At 37.3% G+C, this 21,481-nt stretch overlaps 1 long non-coding RNA gene across 2 annotated transcripts in view; it reads right to left on the bottom strand.

Annotated features, from left to right (window-relative positions):
* Positions 1–15,389: 15,389 nt before the first annotated feature.
* The window catches only part of LOC103092873 (uncharacterized), a 141,082-nt gene continuing 134,990 nt past the window's right edge, over positions 15,390–21,481 (bottom strand). Inside the window, exon 6 of one of the 2 annotated variants that reach the window (XR_008913631.1) lies at positions 15,390–21,135. This is a non-coding gene — a long non-coding RNA (uncharacterized LOC103092873). The remainder of the gene's footprint in view (positions 21,136–21,481) is intronic. The other variant, XR_008913632.1, reaches the window with a different exon arrangement.

Raw genomic sequence — 21,481 nt, 5'->3', positions numbered from 1 at the left:
ACTAGGTGCCAGTTTTCTGGAGGAAGTAGATTTGATCAGTCAGGAAGTACCTTCCAAGGATCTTCTTTCCTGGCCACCCTGCTGTTGCTATCCTTCTTTTATCTTGCAATTGGTTGTCAAAATTAGGTTAATACTTCTGTTGTTTCACTTATTTGATTGACATCCCTCAAACTCCCCATCCTTGAAATCTATAATAAACAGTGCAGCTTGCTAAGCCTGCTCTCTTGGACTACATCTGATTCCAGAGTGCTGGCCTGCTCACAGCATGCTAAAGTTTTATCCCTGTGTTCCTTCTCTCTCTGCTCCTTCTATGGCTCACTCTCTCTAGTTCTTAATTTTCACCCATTACTTCCCTAGACTTCTGCTTCCCTCCACAGGTGATTCAAACCCACACAAGAAATCCATGTAAGAGCTGAACTCTGCACCCAAAAAAAGTGCCATCTCTGGGCAGCATGTTGTCTTTTTCCTAGGAAGCAGCACTCTTCTGACTAAGCAGCTCTCTCTCTCTTTCCTAATGAATGGACATATGAGGTAAGGAGTGAGCCTGGGTTAGCTAGTTAACCAGCCCTTGAGAGTATTTGCCTTTACTCTCTGCAACCTCTTTTCACTATTTAATAAATAATTATAAATTCACATACAGCCTCCAGAGAGAATATTACTCTTAACCATTGCATAAAATAAAGGGCAACCAAGTGGTATAGTAGATAAAGTACAGAGAATTCAGATTTGATCTTGGATATTTATTAGCTATATGACCCTTTTTGCCTTAATTTCTTGTGTTAAGCACTTGGCAAATATTATTTCAGCTGATTCTCACAACAACCCTGAGAGGTAGATATTATCCTCATTTTTATAGTTGAGGAAGCTGAGGCAACAGGGATTAAACATAGGATTGGCATGGGATCTTGGGTTGTCCTTGGATACCCTAAACCCTAGAAGTGTTTCAGGTCAAACATAAAGCAGGAAAATTCCTTCCCTTCCTTAAATTCTTGTAATCCTGAGGAAAATGTGACTCTGGGCATCAGAGACTCTCCATAAGGAAAGACCCCTAAGAGAAATACTCCCCTTGGATTCTTTCCTAGATTTTTGAGATGGACACAGATATGCATCTTCCAGTTATGCTCTGATATCATCGAGTTATAATCTAGGACATCTACTTGTCCCCTAAACTATGCCTGGCCACCCCCTGTATCTTAGGGACACAAAACATTACTCTAGCCCCAGTCAGGTGACAAACATCCCCCAGTTTGTCCAACTTCATTCCATTCCCTCATCTTTGGTTGCACAACCCCACTGTCAAATGGGTATAAGAAGCCCAGAATCCATCTCCTCTAGAAGGCAGTGTCCACTCTTGTGTCTGTCTCCCCAACCTTTCAACATTACTATCAAATTGATAAATTTCTCTTTTTGTTTTTAAGATAAGTTTTGGAGTTTTGCATTCTTGCAAAGGGTACCTGTCCTGAACCTGGGATTCACCTAAAGTCCTCCCCACAACAGTTAAGTGTCTGTAGCTGGATTAGAATTCATGTTTTTCTTGATACCTTTAAAAACAAAAGATGAAGTAGGAAGGACATTGGATTTTGAAACCAAAGATCCAAGTTCAAATTCTGTTTGATTCTTCTTACCTATATAATCCTGACCAAGATACAGCTACTTCAAGGATTTTTCCTCAGAATTAAAATGTAAATGTAATGGAGGTGGGAACTGATTAATGATCTCTAAGTCCCCTTCCAAATCTAGTTTCAAATTTCATAATGAGAAATGACTTGGTTTAGGTCAAAGAATGAATTATTTGAAGATAAAAGACTTAGAACCAAGGCCTCCTGACATCCAATCTAGAATTATTTTCACCGTTCCATTCTATCTAATTTGTGGTTTCTTTCAAGGACCTCTGTTTGGGGGACGAATCCAGGCTGGCCATCCTTCATTTCTATCCCAGTTCTGTTTGTGACCCACATGTGACTGCCCCTTCTGCTTTTCAGCTCTTTCATAAATTGTCTTCCTGGTGGAATGTTAGCTTCTTGAGATAGAGATTTTTTTGTGTGTGTATATATATATATATATATGTATATATATATATATACTAGTATATTGTACATGCTTACTAAACATTTGTTGTTTGCTTGCTTATCTTGAACTCAAATGATGTTCCACTAATATTTGTTTCATAAAAGAAACTTTTAGAAATATGGTAGGATTTTTTTTCTGAGTCAACATAAAAGGAAATTTTTCTACATAAAAGATGAATGAAGGACCACATCCAAAGCTCATATTTCCCTTGTACTTCCCAGGATGGGTTATCTCAAATGCTTTTCATATTTGGCAATAACTGCCACAAGGAAGGACTTGCTTATCAGTAGTAAAAAGAAAACATTGTCTCAACCACTGGGATCATGCAAACTGATTGGACGTTTTACAAAACTGAGGAGTCGCTGATGCTTTGGCACAACTTAAGAAGGCAATACTTCTGGACATTTGCCACAACAGCAAGAGATTTCAATCCCAACAAGAGACTCTTCATTTTCTTAAGTTAGGACTAGATTCATCATAGCCATAAAAATAAATTAATATTTATTATGAAGAAATGCAGTACAGTCCATTGAATCTATGGACAACTTCAGTTTGCTTTAAGTAATACCTGGCTTAGAGAGATTATCTGTGGTAGGAAATTTTGAAGAAAATAGTTGGTGAAATTGAAGCATTCAATGCAAAATGCACTCTTTTGCCCTCAAAAAGTTTAGAGCCTATTAGACAGAATAATACAGGATAATATTGATGGATAAAACTGCTATAAGACAGGAATAAACAAAAGGCTTTATTGTGTCAGACTCTTTTTGACCCCATTTGGAGTTTTCTTGGCAAAGATACTGGAGAAATTTGTCACATCCTTCTCCAACTCATTTTATAGACGAGGAACTGAGACAAAGTGTTAAGTGACTGGCCCAGGGTCACGTAGATAGTAAATGTCTGAGACTAGATTTGAACTTACAAAGATTAATCATCCTGATTCCAAGTCCTGTGAACTGTCATTCTGCCACCCATTTGCCCCTAAATAATGGACTACAGGAGAAAAAATCCTAATAATTAGGACTATTATGAAAAGGAATGGCATACTTTGGAAAGAACTGTAGTCCTTCTCTATAGTGGTCTTCAACAAAAAGATATTACCACATTTCTGGTACATCAGAGAGGAGATTCTTGTTCAGGTATGGGTTAGATTAGAAATCCTCTGAGGGCCCTTAAAACCCTGAAATTCCATGAGTGACAGAATCATAGGTTGAGAATTAGAAAGGACCTAGGTCCTAGGTCCTAGGAGGTCCTCAAGTTCAACCTCCTCATTTTAAAGATGAGGAACAGAGAACTTAAGTGACTTGAGCAGAGTCATAAACTACTAGGCATCTGTGGCAAGATTTTTAGCCAGGGCTTCCTGACCAAGCTATCTCCCAATGGTCAAGAACCTGGGCATTCCCAGATTTGAACCAGGTTCCCCTTGACCCAGAGGCTATGAAAATTAACACTAGCCTTTACCTTTTTCTTTGGTACCCCAAGATTAACTTTGGACTTTAAAAGGGGAGAGCTTTTTTATTAACTTTGAAATTACAATCTACCTCACTCTCTGATTGAATTAAGAACATACAGAAGCAAGTGATCAGAAGAGTCATTCACCGTGATCAAGTAGGATTTATACCAGGGATGCAGGGCTGGTTCAATATTAGGAAAACCATCCACATAATTGACCACATCAACAAGCAAACCAACAAAAATCACATGATTATTTCAATAGATACAGAAAAAGCCTTTGATAAAATACAACACCCATTCCTATTAAAAACACTAGAAAGCATAGGAATAGAAGGGTCATTCCTAAAAATAATAAACAGTATATATCTAAAACCATCAACTAATATCATCTGCAATGGGGATAAACTAGATGCATTCCCAATAAGATCAGGAGTGAAACAAGGATGTCCATTATCACCTCTATTATTTAACATTGTACTAGAAACACTAACAGTAGCAATTAGAGAAGAAAAAGAAATTGAAGGCATTAAAATAGGCAATGAGGAGACCAAATTATCGCTCTTTGCAGATGACATGATGGTCTACTTAAAGAATCCTAGAGAATCAACCAAAAAGCTAATTGAAATAATCAACAACTTTAGCAAAGTTGCAGGATACAAAATAAACCCACATAAGTCATCAGCATTTCTATATATTTCCAACACAGCTCAGCAGCAAGAACTAGAAAGAGAAATCCCATTCAAAATCACCTTAGACAAAATAAAATACCTAGGAATCTATCTCCCGAGACAAACACAGGAACTATATGAACACAACTTCAAAACACTCTCCACACACCTAAAACTAGACTTGAACAATTGGAAGAACATTAACTGCTCATGGGTAGGATGAGCCAAAGAACAAAAATGACCATCCTACCCAAATTCATCTATCTATTTAGTGCCATACCCATTGAACTTCCAAAAAAAATTTTTTTACTGATTTGGAAAAAACCATAACAAAGTTCATTTGGAAGAGCAAAGGATTGATCCTTGAGGATATCCAGGGAAACAATGAAAAAAAATACAAAGGACCTTGCAGTCCCAGATCTCAAGCTACTATAAAACAGTAGTCATCAAAACAATTTTGTACTGGCTAAGAGACAGAAAGGAGGATCAGTGGAATAGACTCAGGGTAAGTGACCTCAGCAGGACAGTATACGACAAACCCAGAGAACCCAGCTTTTGGGATAAAAATACACTATTTCATAAAAACTGCTGGGAAAATTGGAGGACAGTGTGAGAAAGATTAGGTTTAGATCAACACCTCACAACCTACACCAAGATCAATTCAAAATGGGTGAATGACTTGAACATAAAGAAGGAAACCATAATAAAATTAGGCGAACGTAGAATAATATACATGTCAGACCTTTGGGAAGGGAAAGATTTTAAAACCAAGCAAGACTTAGAAAGAGTCACAAAAAGCAAAATAAATAATTTGGAATACATCAAATTAAAAAGGTTTTGTACAAACAAAACCAATGTAACTAAAATCAGACGGAAAGCAATAAATTGGGAAACAATCTTCATAAAAACCTCTGACAAAGGTTTAATTACTCAAATTTACAAAGAGCTAAATCAATTGTACAAAAAATCAAGCCATTCTCCTATTGATAAATGGGCAAGGGACATGAACAGGCAGTTCTCCGCCAAAGAAATCAAAACTATTAATAAACACATAAAAAAGTGCTCTACATCTCTTATAATCAGAGAGATGCAAATCAAAGCAACTCTGAGGTATCACCTCACACCTAGCAGATTGGCTAACATGACAGCTATGGAAAGTAATGAATGCTGGAGGGGATGTGGCAAAGTAGGGACACTAATTCATTGTTGGTGGAGTTGTGAATTGATCCAACCATTCTGGAGGGCAATTTGGAACTATGCCCAAATGGTGATAAAAGACTGTCTGCCCTTTGATCCAGCCATAGCTTTGCTGGGTTTGTATCCCAAAGAGATAACAAGGAAAAAGACTTGTACAAGAATATTCATAGCTGCACTCTTTGTGGTGGCCAAAAATTGGAAAATGAGGGGATGCCCTTCAATTGGGGAATGGCTGAACAAATTGTGGTATATGTTGGTGATGGAATACTATTGTGCTAAAAGGAATAATAAAGTGGAGGAATTCCATGGAATCTGGAACAACCTTCAGAAAGTTATGCAGAGCGAAAGGAGCAGAACCAGGAAATCATTATACACAGAGACTGATACACTGTGGTACAATCAAAGGTGATGGACTTCTCCATTAGGGACAATGCAATGTCCCTGAACAATCTGCAGAGATCTAAAAAACACTATCCACAAGCAGAGGATAAACTGTGAGAGTAAAAACACCGAGGAAAAGCAATTGCTTGACTACAGGGGGGAGAAGGGGATATGACTGAGGAGAGATTCTAAATGAATACTCTTATGCAAATACCAACAACACGGAAATGGGTTCGAGTCAAGAACCCAAGAACCCAAGTGGGGGTGGGGGAAGAAAATGATTTTTTCCCCAATGAATAATGTTTGGAAATGACCAAATAAAATAATGTTTAAAAAAAGGGGAAAAAAGTGATTGGAAAATGGGGTAAATGAAGTCAGGCAGAAAGTTTTTGGAGGCAGTAATGAATAGAGTACAAGGTCTGAAGTCAGGAAGACCTGAGGTAAATTAAATCTGTTCTCAGATATTTCCTAGCTCTGTGACACTGGATAAGTCACTTAAATTCTGTTTACCTCAATTTCCCCTACTGCAAAATAAAAATAATAGCACCTACTTCCTAAGATTGTTGGGAGGATCAAATGGAAAAAAAAAGAACATACAGAGCCTATTGCTTAATTATAAACAAATGACTTAAAATAGTGGGATAAAGGAAAGATTATGGTGCATATGCACACTCTGCAGTCACCTTAAAGGTCCTGGGACTCCTGGCTTCAGAAGACCTTTGGCCCTTGCCCTAAGTGACTCCCTGGTGTCCAGAAGACCCATCCTTTGCCCAGAGTGAGGTCAGAATCTTCCAATCAGAGGAGCTTTGGAAAGGGACATCAATAAGAGCATAAATTTGAGTCCTGAGAAGAAGAAAGGGATTTTCTTAGGCTGGGAATCCAGAGGGAAAAGATTTGTATAGGCTCTAGGCTTTTTAGCCAAGCTCTGGGGGGAGTCTTGCTAAAGGAAGGGCCAGCCAAATGTGGCTAGAGACCTGTTCTTTCTCTGACTTGCTTCTTATTGTTTAGCATATAGTTATAAATTAAGATACAGTCTACATAGAATTTAATCTTAACAAGGCAAGTCTACTAGTCTACTCCTGAGCTGAGAAGGGAGATTACACATATGATTGAGAAAAGACCTCTTGAAGGAGGCTGTATAGGTAAGATTTCAGTAGACAGCTGTGAAAGGATTGTGATTAGTGAGGATGAGTAGAAGCATTTCATACTGAAAGAACAAAACAACCAAGATCATGGAGAGAAGAAACTTCTGGCATTCTCAAGGAAAAGTAAGTATTCTGTTTTGATGATGCACATGATATATGTAGAAGAGTATCAAATAAGGCTAGAAGAGTAGATTAAAGGCTGACTGTTGAGGGTCTTGAATACCAGACTGAGGACTTTCATCCTTTATTTCAAAGTCGCTAAGAAGCTGATTTTTCTTCCTTTGGTAGCTAATTTATTTCAATAAATATTTATTGAACATCTGTCATGTTCAACTAGGAGATAGAAACATGAATGACATGACCCCAGCTCTCTAAAAGCTTACATTCTAATGAGGGACATAAAAAGGTACCTAAACCCCATAAAATGTAGGAAAATTATCACCAAAAAAACCCTCAGAACTACAATTTTCACTCTCACATCTCTTCAATCACTGATGAGCTATTAAAGAATTTTGAGCTGGGGAATGATGAAAGATAAATCTGCCACCATTTATCATATGGTGAGTTGGGAAGCCCTCTCTGGATCCCAAGGGGAATGGACCATTCTACTCTCTATTGATTTTCTTGCTTTTGTTGAAGTGCTCCCCACTTCAGCTTTGATTGCTGATCCCAAGTATAGTAAGACCAAGACAGATTGATGAATGATTGCTGTTTACTCTTCAAATCTAATCTTCTTTAAAAAGTTGCCTCTCTTTGTTACTCAAAACATGTACCCAGGTCTCCAAGGGGAGGAAAAGTTGTTTGTTTCTTAAAGTTTTGGCTGTTGGCTTATTGCATGTTGTGGGATATTTATGTCTCATCTCCTTGGATGTAAGGGTACAGCCAGCAGGCCTCTAAGGGTCGAGCAAAAGTCATGCCTAGTTTCCTTGGTGGTTTGATGTTTGTGGCTGCTGAGCTAGTTTATTTATTACAACATACACAGGCTTTAGGATGCTGGGAGATTTGGTTCCCACTGTGGGATTTAATTGGGTGTGTTACCAAAAAACCCAGCTTACAAAAGGTAAAGTATATTAACGTCCCTTGGGGTAGCAGGTCCCCTGCACTCAGAGATAAATGATTATATTAGGGAACCCATCTCTCTATGTAACTCCTCATTCTCCTGCCAGAGGCAAAAAGTCAGAAAAAAATGGGAGGAGGGAGAGGAAGTCGAGGTTGACAATTAACTAGTCGGATGCCCACGAAAGGAGAGCAATTAAATTAGAAGCACATAGTTTGCCACAGCGGGTAATTTACTACCTGTACATCCCTAATGAGAGCAAGTCAGAATTTAAAGTACCACTCTGAGATAAAAGCAGGGTATCATTTGGACAAAAACAGCAGAAAGCTGTGATACAGCACAAAGTCAATATCAACACTGAAAATAATAGCCAAGATTTTTTTCTCTTCCACATATAGTAGACACAGGGCCAGCTCCTACTTTTAGGGGTATCAAAAGGACCCATGCCAAAAAGTAGCCCTTCCATAGACCTCTGACTATTCCTATAGAAATCTGGCCATATCCTCAATACCTAGCAAGGTGTCTGGCCTACAGCAGGTGCTTCATAAATGCTTCTTGATCTTAAATGAAAGCCACACTATTGAAATGCATTTATTTGGTTTTAAGCATTTTCCCCTGTTAATGCAGAACTACTCTCAGAAAAGTGAGCAATCTGAGAGAAAAGTGGTAGACCCAATGTCCCAGATTTCAGCAATTATTTTGATGAAAGCTTTGAAAATATGACTTGGATAAAATGGAAATGCGTGGTGTGGTAATATAGATGGTAGGATTATGGCTGGTTAAAAGATCATATCAAAAAGTACCAATTTATGGACTTTAGTCCACCCAGAAAGAGATCTGTAATAGGAAGCTGCAAAATTCTGTTCTTGGCCCCATCACTGTCTTGGATGAAGACGATAGATGACATGTTTATCTAATTGGAGGGTAAATGGGGCTCATTGATTGAAAAGTGAGCTTAAAAATGTGCCATAAACATTGTAAAAATTAAAATTAAATCTTAATAATATTTTAGAGTTTATTAAATGATCATTAGAAATCAAGTAATAAAAAGGATACAAAATAAAGACCACATGCCCATGGCTGATCAGCCAGTTCAAATGCCCACCTTACCACCACCAAACTCAGAAAAGGAAGTAAAGAGCTGGGACCTTCCATGTCCCCTCCTAATATCCCCTATCTACAGGAAGTATGTAATGACAGGAAGTCAGTGGGCTCCTAGGAAATAGGCTCTTTTTTAGGGTAACATATTTTCAATTATACAATATAAGGGCATGTTATTTTTCAGTAAGAAATTATAAATATGAGGAATTCAGAAACTCCTACTGCATCAGAAAATATACAATTAATACAACACTTTACCTTGACAAAAACCTGAAGTTTGTTTATAGAATTGGCATCAGAAAGGTGGCAGTTTGTGAGCTGTTATGAAGTGGTTAGGTGTTCCGAATCCTTGACGTTTCTCACAGAAGAAACTGAAATGAGCAAATTCAAAACTCAAAACTCAAATCATGTTCAAAATAATCCCTAATATATCCTATGTGTTGCAAAATATTAATGTGCTCAAAACACACATTATAGCAGGACTGACCTAACTAATAGCAGTTTGGTTCAACAAATCAATTCAATATAAAGGCAAAGCCAGCACAAAAATGAGATGATGCTATTGTTTTTCATCAATTGAAAGAACATTTTTGGAGCCTGATACATTATAGATAAGGCCCTCGTTTTATATGTATAGAGACTAAAGACCAGAAATCCAAAACAATATACTTAGGTACATCATTTCACATAGGAAGGAAGAAAATAAGCATTTACTAAGTGACTACTCTGTGCCAACCACTATGATTATCCCCATTAGACAATTGGGCAAACCAAGGCAGAGGTTAAGCAACTTACCCAGGATCACATAGCTACTACATGTCTGAATCCAGATTTGAACTCAAATCTTCCCTGACTCCAAGCCCAGTACTTTCTCCAGTGGGCCACCTAGCTTCTAGACTAGGTTCCCTATTTCTTAACTCTCTGCCCAGCACTTCTCTGTTTTACCCCTACAGAGCTTTGGAATAGGGGATGTTCTAGAAACACTACCTTAAAATCTAAAGAACTTCAGTTCAACCAATATTTCTTGAGCCTATTTACTATGATCAAACAAGACAATATGCTAAGCATTAGGAAGGAAGCTAATAACAGGAATTTCAACAGGGGGAACATTTTGGCACCTGAGGTTGACTTGGCCTAAGAAAAAGATCACATGAAGTCTGAGATCATAGGATCATAGGTTTTAAGTTGGGACTTTTCATTTTCTTTTTAATTTCCTTTCAGGATCTTACAGTGCTGGGGGGTTTTCTGTTCCCTTCCTCCCATAAACACTGTTGTGTTGACCACTAAGAAACCATTTCCTATTTCTCATTTAAAACCAACAGTGCAATTCTAACAATTTACATGGGCTGATCTCTGCTTCTTAAACTCTAAATTATTTTATTTGCTGCTCTGGCCACAGAAAAAGGAAGATTCCATAAATGATGATAATATCAGGCACTGGAGCAAGACATCAGTGTTGTTTCAGACAGACATCTCATTAAGGCTCTGAATTGACAAAATATCATAATATCCCCATAGACTTCAGTTAGAAGATTAAATAAAATGTAATGCTTTCCCCTCCTTAGAACCTCAGTTTCCTGCCTTTCCCCTGATGCAACTATCCCCTCATCCCTCTTACCTTAGCCTCTGCAGAAGAAATCTTGGAGATGCCTCTTACTTTGGGTGAATGATATGCTCCCTAACACAAAATATCACTCCCAATTCTTTATCATCCTGTCAACCAAATTTCATTTCTTTGTCTGACAATCTTCAAAAAGCCCTTCCTAAGAAGGAAAAGGTCTCACCTTAAGTTCTTATAATAGAATCACAAATTTAGAACCAGAAGGAATCTTGTTTGATATGATATCTCTTCAAACACTCTATACATTAGCCAAAACCAACTTGTGGTTGCCTAAACTAAATATTTCAGTCTCCTATCTCCATATGTGTATATCCTATACCCATTGTCTAAAAAGCAGTCCCTCCCTATTTCCCCCTTTCAGAATCTTTATTTTTATTAAAGTTTCAGCTCAGACCCAATTTTGCCTTCTCTTATTCCCCCAAGTGATAGTATTCTTTCTCCTCAAATTTATTTCATTGACTTAAATGTATTCCTGGAATTACAAAGAATGATGGATTTCAGAGTAGGAAGGGATCTCAGCAGCAATTTAATCTATCCCATACTGGACTATGGAGTATGCTTTGAAAAGGTATTAGTCACATAGACAAATGATTTAAATGACTGAGGTGAGTGGTGTGTTGTGAAGTTTCCACATAGAGTTTTCCTCCTATTTACTTTCAATGAAGACCAAATTTTCAGACATAGAGATTCCTTTGTGTTTTGTTTAAAGAATAATCCCTAATATTATGCTGAATGGATCCTATTTGTCAATTGAAAATTAGACAAAGATTTTTAAAAACTTTCTGACTCTAAGTCAGAGAGAAGCTTGGGGATATCCTTAATGAACATGAAGCTATTATTCAAAAAATAGACAAAGCCCAATAGCCCAAATGACAGACTGAATAGTATTCCAAGGGCTTGGAGCATCTGGAAGCAAGGAGAAAAGAAAATAGCTAAGAGTTCCTTCTCTACTCTCTACTTTGCTAAGTATGTGGGGGCCCTGTCTTTCAAAGAGACAGGAAACATAAACCTGTGTACTTTAAGCTAAAAGAGAGATGACAGAGCCCATTCTTCTTCTTCCTTTGGGAAAGAGGTAGTGCCTTCACTGAAGAATTCACTGAAGCCAGATACTGGAAATAGAAGTTAAACAACATCATACTGAGCAGAATCATTCATCCCTGGCATGAATCATCAGTGACCAGGGGACTAACAAAGGAGTGGCCATCAGTGGCTAGGCAAATTTAGCTAGAGGCAATGGCAATATATCACTTATGTGTACACATGCCCCCCCACACACACACACACCTGACTGATGCTATCCACTAAAAGACACCCCCACAAGACCAATGAGAAGCAGGCCTGCTGTATCTGAAGCCCCTCTACCCCTGGTCATATGTATTCTTTTTGTATGGGTCCTTTCATGCAGGATTAACATTAACATCTTCCCAATGATGGCACATATTCTTGAAAGTACATTTTGATTTATTGGTACATTTCTTACTATGCTATCTCATTAAATGTCCTTATTTTGAATTAATTGTCTTCTATGGAAGACTAATAAAAGTAAGCACATTTGGCACTTATAATACAGGCAATCCCTCATTTTATTGTGTTTTATTTGGTGTTTCAAAGTTATTGGGGTTTGGTGGATTTTTCTTTGTTTGTTTACAAATTGAAGATTTGTGGCAACCCTACTTCAAGCAAATCCATCAACCCCATTTTTCCAATAGCAGGTGCTCACATCATGTCACTGTGCCATATTTTGGTAAATCTCACAATATTTCAAACTTTTTCATTACTATTATTATATCTGTTGTAGTGATCTATGATCAGTGATCACAGATTCCCTGAGACACAACATTGAAGATCATTATGTGGTTGATAAAGCAGCTGTAGAGTTTGAAGGGATTGACTCCAATTTTGAGAAAAGTTTTACTGTATGTAAAATGCTATCAAACATGTTACAAAGATATCTAATCCCTTTCTTAGTCAAACATCTTTTAAAAATTCTCTGTTAGCTTCTTTTATTCCCTCTCCTCTTGCTTACTTTTCAGACTTCTGCAATATGACTTTCAACCTTATCACTCAACTGAAAATGCTCTCTTCAGAGTTACCAATAACTTCTTAAATGAAAAATTGAATGGTCTTTTCTTAAACCTAATTTTCCTCAACCTATCTCTTGTATTTGACACTATTATTGGTCTTGTCTTTGGATATTCTCTTGTCTTTAAATTTTCATGATACTACTCTATACTGGTTCATCTTCTTCCCCTATAACCAATCCTCAGTTTCCTCTGTTAATCCATGGTCCACATTATATTCCTAACTGTGGATATTTCCCAGAGTTATATCCCAAGTCTACTTCTATTATCCCATTATACCAGTGGCTCTTAATCTGGGGTAAACAAACTTTTTTAAAATGTCTTGTAACTACAGAGTTATTCAAAGTAATGGTTTCCTTTGTAATACTACATGTTTTATGTATTTAGAATGATTACTCTGAGAGGGTTCATACACATTACCAGATTGCCAAATGGGCACATAAACAATACAGAAGTGAAGAACCATTACCTTAGACTATCCCAGTAATTTTATCAATAACTATAAAACTATATATCTCACAAATTACTCCTAGATCTATATAGTCAATCTCAGTTTCTCCCCTGAAATTAAGTCCTGAATCATTAGTTATAAATTGGACATTTCAAAGTGGATGTCCTAGAGCAGTGATAGTGAAACTTTAAGAGACCAAATGCCCAAATTACAACCCTCATGTTGCATTGCAGTCTCCCTCCTTACCTCAGACAGGAGAGGGAGAAAGTGCTCCCATTGGGTAGGTGGGCAGAGGAGTGAGTTGTGTGAGGAATCTCCTCAGGTGTAATGAAAAGGGGTAGGAGAGCAGCCCCCTCTGGCACACTCTAGCATTTACAATATAGGTTTACCAACATGGTCCTAGAGTCATCTCAAATTCAAATATCCAAAACCAGAATTACTATCTTTTCCTGGAAATTTTACCTTCTTCCAAACTTCTGTATTCTACTAAAAAGCACCATTATATTTCCAGGGTCTTGGGTTCATAATAGAAGTACCATTCTGGACTTTTCATTCTCCTCCATCCCTGTAAAAATTAAATTAATCTCAGTAATAAAAATATTATATTTTAAGAGGTCTACTAATGATCATTAGGAATAAAAGGGATACAAAATCAAATTTAAAAAAAAACATGCCCATGGCTAATCAGTGTGTTAAAAATTCACACTCTTACAACCACCATGCCACCATGCTACCATGCACAAGACAGGACGCCCAAAGAGGGAAAAGAGGCTGAAGGCCGGAACTCCCACTGCCTAATATCTCCTGCCTACAGGAAGTACATAATGACAGGAAGTCAGTGGGCTCCCAAGAAATGTAGTTTTTAGGGTAACAGATTTTCAATTATATATTTCCTCCAGGAGATCTGTGGAATACTGGTCTCTCCAATGAATCTTGTAAACATAATCAACTTACTTTTAAATTACAATAATTTGAGAATAAAAAGGAAAAATAACAAAACCAGTGATTGCTAGGCTCATTGACAAAAAGCCAATTAGGGGGTAGTCCCCTTTGGCATGAGAGTATACATACACAAACAAATGCCTCAACACCACACAGGTCAAATCACCACATCCCAAAGTTCACTCTAGATCTCCTGGTGCAGTGTATGGTCTGGGCAGGGATCTTCATGGTGCTTTCTCCAAACAGTTCATCTTCTGGATTTGGAGAGGTAGCATGTTTCTTATCCTAAAATTACTCTCAAAACAATTTAAACTTTTCATTTTAGAATAATACATTCTCCCCTGAAGAGGTTGTTGAAAAACAAAAACAGGGATCACTTAAGGATGCATGACTGAGTTATGAGGTATATGAATCAATTGGCAGGAGAAATAAGAAACATCAAAAAAATCCAAATAAAAGAGAAAAAATAACTTCTGCATGAAATATAGACTATCAAAGCCTTGTGTGTGAAAATTCTAAGTAAAGGAAAATAAACCTATAACAAGTCCTTGAATGAGGGCCTAAATAAAGTGATTTATGCTGTTATGTACTTACCCAATCAGTAGCCAGGACTACAGGATGTTTGCATACTATGAAAGACAGAAAAGGGACTAGATTTTAGCAGCAAATGGGAGCCAGAATGGAGCCAGAGTAATGGATGTTATGTACTTGATATAGAATGTGTGTTACAAGGAAGTCCTGCATTTAACACATGTTAAACAGTGGCATACTCAAGTCTCACACATGATCAAGTCCTTACACTCTTTGCACAAAATGTCATAAATCCACGTAGGATTGGTTTGGTCTCTGACCTTGTGCTCAATTGACACTATGCAAGTAGTTTTGTGCTTCTTTGGCACTGTGCAATGGTTCTTTTTGTATTCTCTTCTCCTGGAATCAGACACAACCATTAAGCAAAGTCTCATAATTTTTAAACAATCAATGGCATCATTTTTAGAGTCTAAGGCTTTTGGGGTGTGCATTGACATTAGGGCAAATGTATATTTTAACTTATATTACTGTGCAAAATAAAAAAAGAAAGAAAGAAAATCTTCTCAGTACTGCTGACATGTGCTTCAAATACAAAAAGGAGAGAAAAAATAAAATTGAAATACTATATTGCACATGTAAGCAAAAACAATAATTAAAAAGTTTTAAAAATAAAAAATATAAAGCTTACAATCACTGGCACACTGTGTCAGCTAAGAAAATGTAGAATAGGGGCAGCTGGTTAGCTCAGTGGATTGAGATCCAGGCCTAGAGACAGGAGGTCCTAGGTTCAAATCTGGCCTCAGACACTTCCAACTGTGTGACCCTGGGCAAGTCACTTAACCCCCATTGCCTAGCCCTTACCACTCTTCTGCCTTGGAGCCAATACATAATATTGATTCTAAGACAGAAGGTAAGGGTTTGTTTTAAAAAATAATAATAAAGGTAGAAGACAAAGGTTTCTCTCCCCAAAAATGAGATCTATTTCCTTTTTAACTTGGCCATGATCCATAGTATGACTGCAAATGATTTTTACAAAGTAACAGCTTTTTATAAAGTACAATAGTACAATAGGTAATGCACATTCAAAAAGTATCAAATTCCCCAAAGTTATATCAGCCCATTTAATGACAACAGCAAACAAACCCACTATCATATTTTACGAGATGCTGTATGACATTTTAAAAAAAACTTTAGAGGCTAATGGATTCTTGTCACAAGTTTTTCCGGTATATTAATCTTTCAACCTTGGCTGAAATATTCTTAAAAACCTGCCATCATTACAAAAATGTGGCAGAGGAGTCTAGAAAAGACACAAACCTCTGTACCATTGTGTTGGGTCTAAAAAAGGTCACCAAGAATCTAGATCATTCTAGTGGAAGGGTAGAGTAAGCTGAAGAGTTACAAATGGTAGATGCTCCCTCTTTGGAGCCATCCAGGGGTACCACACAACTTCCCAGCTCCTCTTGTTTGAGACTGTGATATGTGCCAATCATTTACATTTTTACAAACGTGGAGGTGGGGATTATAATAATGCCATCACACTTCACCTCAGCTACTAAATGGACCCTTTACCTCTTGATACAAATAACTCAGAGGCAGGCAAATGATTAGTCAGAGCTGTTTATTAAAAAATCTAAAATTCAATTTGAGATGAGATTTAGCTCATTAAATTTTCCAAAAGGTGCTAACCAGATTGAATCCATCCATCATCTTGTGACAATTAACAAAGCCAAAATAGAAGAAAAAGCTGTTTATGAGCTTTTATAATATTTTGTTCAGTAGTCATAGGGGAAAGGTAACAGAATATATCTAAAAGCTAAATCCAGTAGATTAAAATGATTAAAATGTAATAGAATAGTATTGATCAGATTAATATATGAACTTAAAACAACAAAATTAAATCTTAAAGCAGATAATCAGCAAAATACAATAAGATACAGAGACTTTCATAAAACAATAGACTCTGAAAAGGTTTAAAAATTTTCACCTCCAAACACTTTAAAGTTCCTTTCTCTATCCATTCAGATTCCTTTTGTCACATTTCTGGGATGTCCTGTCCTAAGGGAGAGCAAGTCAGTCTTTATCACTCACCACAAGATCGTCTCCAAGCAAGCTCTAGTCCTCACTTCAACTCCGAATTCCAACTCACTCCAACTAACTCCAACTAATTTCAAATCCCCACTGAATTACCTGAACTGCCTTCTCCTTTTAAAGAAATTTTCTCTTATTTCACCTCCCCTAAATTTTCACAACTACCAATCATAGTAGACACTTTTTCCAAGGACTGCCCATTCTTAGTTCTCATCTTCTTTTGTTCTCACTTTCTCTGGTTAGATAAAATCTACTGAGTACTTCACACCTTTTTTGTTAAGCTTGCCTTTTGTAAGTTTCTTGACCTTTTAGGTACTAATTTAACCTTTATAGGTACTAAGCACCTTTTTGTATTAGATCTAAAAATAGACCTAGCTTAAGGTTTTAGCTTCACTATAAGTATGAGTTAGGGACTTTTCATTGTTCAATCAGAAGTTTTCAACTTTCTCTTCCCCTAAGGCATTGTCTGAGTAGGGTGGAGTAATTTTAAAAGTTCTCAATACATTCCTGACCAAGTACCTCCATTGTTACAATAGGGGAAAAACTTAACCAAATCTTCTAAGATACAGTCTGAGCAGTTTTTAAGATTCACAATCCCATAGTGAGGGAGAGCATAGTGTGGAGATTGGATGTATTATAGAGGTTGGGCAGGCCCAATGGCAAAGGGTTGTAGAGAGATGAATTTCTCCCCTGAATTTCAGACAAGATAATTGAAAGAACCAATGTACCAAGGAATGGTAGGAAGAAAAAACATCCTAAAACTGGGAGCTGTTTGAGATAAGTAATCAATGCTCTTTCATAGAGTGTGCCAAGTTTGCAATTTTACTTCCTGTTTCAAGGAGTAACCTTCCTTTCCCTTCCCCTAGAGGTAAAATTGCCACATGGACAGGGAGTTTGGAGGCTAATTGTTGCCTAAGGAAAACACAACCTGGTTTTTACCTGCTGCCCAGAGCTCCAAGGACTCCCAGTTTGTGAGTTCCAAAGATACAGTGGCAGCTACCAGCAACTCAGCAGGATCAACAACAGCAGTTGGGGCCGGTGCTGGGGCCAGGGATGGGGCCAGAGTAAGCAGTATCAGGAATACAGAAGAAGGATGCTTGGAGTTAACAGAAGGAGAGTGGGATCAGGAGTAAGAGGGATCAGGAAGATCAAGAGTGGATGGCTGGAACAATCCAGGAGATTGGATTGGCAGCAGTAACACAAGTAGCAACAAGGAATGCTACTCAAGCAGATGGGTGAGAGAAGCAGCTTATCCCTTCTCCTTCAAGTCCTTCAAACTAAAATAGTCAGGCCAATAGGGCAGGCAACCAGAAAAAAGTGGGGAGTGAAAGGGCAGAAGTAGGGCAGCAGCTCTGGAAGAGAGTTTGGAGTTCTCTCAAAGTTTATGAGGCAAGCGGGGGGCTGGGGGGGGAGCTTGGAGGGGAGGGGAAAAAGCCATGGCAGGAGAAATGTGGCTTAAAATTTTATCTAGGCTATCTTAAAAAATTGAGAACCCCTTCTCCAACTTCTGGTCACCAAATAATGTAAAAATTAAATTTAATCCCAAATAATAAAAATATTATATTTTAAGAGATTTATTAATGATCATTAGAAGTAAAGGAAAAAAAGCTAACAATTTTTTTAAAACCAACCACATGCCCATGGCTAATCAGCTTATTAAAAATCCCTGTGCTTGCCTCCACCATACTTGCCAGGAAGTCAATGAGCAAGAAAGCAGGAAAGCCCACTGAATTTATCCCCTGTCTACAGGAAGTACATAATGACAGCAAGTCAGTGGCTCCTGGGAAATGTAGGCTTTTTTAAGGTTAACAGATTATCAATTATACACCCCACAAATCCATTCACTTGCCACTTCCTGTTTCTACCATTACAAGATTTCTTATAGCCAGCCCTTCTGAATAATCATATAACCTTTGCTCATCAGCTCTTTCCTAAATTTTTGAAAAATCTTCTGATGGGTCTCCCTTCCTGAAGTCTCTTACCACTCCAATCCATTCTATACAATGAGACCAAAAAAATTTTCTATAAGTGAATATCTGACCATGTGAATGTCTGGCTCTACCAACTCCAACAATCTCCTATTGTCTCTAAGATAAAATAGAAACTCTTCCATTTACATTTTAAAATCCTGTACAATCTGGTCCCAACCTATTTTCCAGTATTATTGGATATGATTTCTTTATTTGCACTTTGGGATCCAACCAAATGGCCTCCCAGTTTCTCATTCTCAAAACTTTGCCTTCTATTTCCATTGATTTGCACTAGCCATTCTCCAGACCTGAACCAAATATCTTCCCTCCTTACTTCTGCTTTTAAGAATCTGCCTTTTCCTTTAAGATACAGCTCAGACATCATCTTCTACATGGTCCCACCTGATCCCACTCCTAGCTTCTAGTGCCTTCTACCCCAAACTATCTTGTATTTAATGTATTTTTATATATACATATATGCAAGTGTTTCTTAATTTTACATCATGTATAATTTTTTTCTCTACTTGTCACTTTCCTCATTAGATTATGAATTTATTTTAAGTAGGCTATTTCATTCTTTGGATTTCTTTCTTCATTTCCCAGTAAAGTGTCTGGAGCACTAGAGGTATTTAATAAATGCTGATTGATGATTGATACAATCTTCTTTTATCTCCCACTTTCATTTATGATAAGAATGTCATGGTTAACACAATTCAGTTCCTCTAGTAGTATGCTGATTCACAGAATAATAGAATTTTATAATTGGGAGGGAACTCAAAGGCCATCTAGCCCAATCTAAACCAACAAGCAGAGGTCCAGCTTCTGCTTGAAAATCTACAAGGAGTGAAACCCACTATATCTCAAAGTAGTCTATTTCACTTTTTGTTTTACCTCTTACTTTCTGTCTTAGAATCAATACTGTATATTGGTTCCAAGACAAAAGAGTGGTAAGGGCTAGACAATGAGGGTTAAATGACTTGCTCAGAGTCACACAGCTAAAAAATGTCTGAGGCTAGATTTGACCCCAGGACATCTTATCTCTAGGCCTGACTCTCATTCTACCTAGTTACCCCCTCCATTCCACTTTTTAACAAATTCTGGAAGACAACAATCTTATTCCCCTTGAATCTTCTTTTTTCCAGAGTTCCCAATTACTTCTATGGCAAGGACTCAGGAATTTTTACCATCTTTGTTGTTCTCCTGTGGACATTCTCAAGTTTATCATTAATTTTTGCATAATAATCTTAGATTTTTACTACAAACAGTTAATTTACTATTTATAGACAGCCTGGAACTCTGTGGTTCTTTTCAAAATCTCTTCCTTCCTGCCAAGATTACTGCAAAAGTGGAAGAAGAACTGAGGGCCATTTTATACTTTCTCTACCATCTTGTAACCAGCTTGCTGATCATGAATGTCTCCATTCTTGACTTGGTCTCTGGGTAACCTACACAATAGGTTCTTAATAAATGCTTATTCACTGGTTGATTGATTGATTAATTGAATATAAGGACCAGAGTTTTTCTGTGGTGGTAAAAAATTGCTGAAATTTGTACTTCACTGGCATACCCTTCCAGAATCCAGGGTTACCTCCACATCTTGTTGACTCATTGTAGGAAAAGACTTTAATAGGGAATGATTTTATTGATACCATTAAATTAATTTGTCCTTTATTAATCAAAACACCAAAATAAATTCTTAAAATTAACTATGGGTACAAATGAAGTGTTGATAATAGAAAACCATCAAATTAGTCTATTATTCACATTAAGAGGAATGAATTAATAAAACATTTATTAAGCTCTCAGTATTTGCAAAACATTGTGCCAATATATTAGGGATACAAATAGAAAAGCAGAGATAGATCCTGCTCTCAAGGACCTCATAATCTAATATGGGAAGATAACACATAAAAGGTTTCAATTGCAAATCAGATGGAAAGGTTCCATTATGCTCAGAATGCAATGGCAAAATAAGTGGTAACATTTCTTCTTTAATTTCATTTCCACTGATAAAATCATATCGGTTTCTTATGTTGAATCATTTAATAGTTCTTGGGACTTTGAAGACAGGAATTTTCTTTTCAAGATCTTCAAAAGCTGAGGCTGGAGCATCTCTGGAGCATTTTTGAGACTATATCTCCACAGGGATTGCTTTCCACAATGATTGCTATAGTTGCTGGAAGTCAATGCTAGCAGCATTACTTTTGCAGAGATTCTTGGGTCCAAGATCCTCAGTCATCCCCATCAGGGACAGAGGGGAGAAGCTAGTCAAAGTGAGGGTGGTAGTGCTTCAGCTTGCCTGGCAAATTCTATTTCCCATCTCTCCTTCATGGTGCCTTGTTACTTCATGAAGTTAACCATATGTGTGGATCTCACTCTAAGATGACAAGATAGATGGAAAACTCAAATAATTAAGTGCAAAATTTAAAGAGAAATGATTCATTTTGAAGAAACATCATGGTTTGATGGAGAGGGAATTGGTTTGAGCCTGAAAAACTTTGATTTAAGTCCTGCCTCTAATACATCTACCTGTAAAATCTGGGATACATTCTAGTACTCTAGTCGCCTTTCCTACAGTGTGTGTTATATAGTGTCAACTTGATAAAGGGAGTTCGTTCAACTGCATGGTTCCCTATGTCATTAAAACTGCAGGTTTAATTCCTATCTCTAGCTGTGTTCTCTTTACAAAGGGATTTGCCATCAGAAATTCTTTAGATTGTGCT

Source organism: Monodelphis domestica, chromosome 7 (assembly GCF_027887165.1).
Source record: "Monodelphis domestica isolate mMonDom1 chromosome 7, mMonDom1.pri, whole genome shotgun sequence".
In the NCBI taxonomy this organism is placed as follows: Eukaryota; Metazoa; Chordata; class Mammalia; order Didelphimorphia; family Didelphidae; genus Monodelphis; species Monodelphis domestica.
This window is presented reverse-complemented; position numbering and strand designations above follow the sequence as displayed.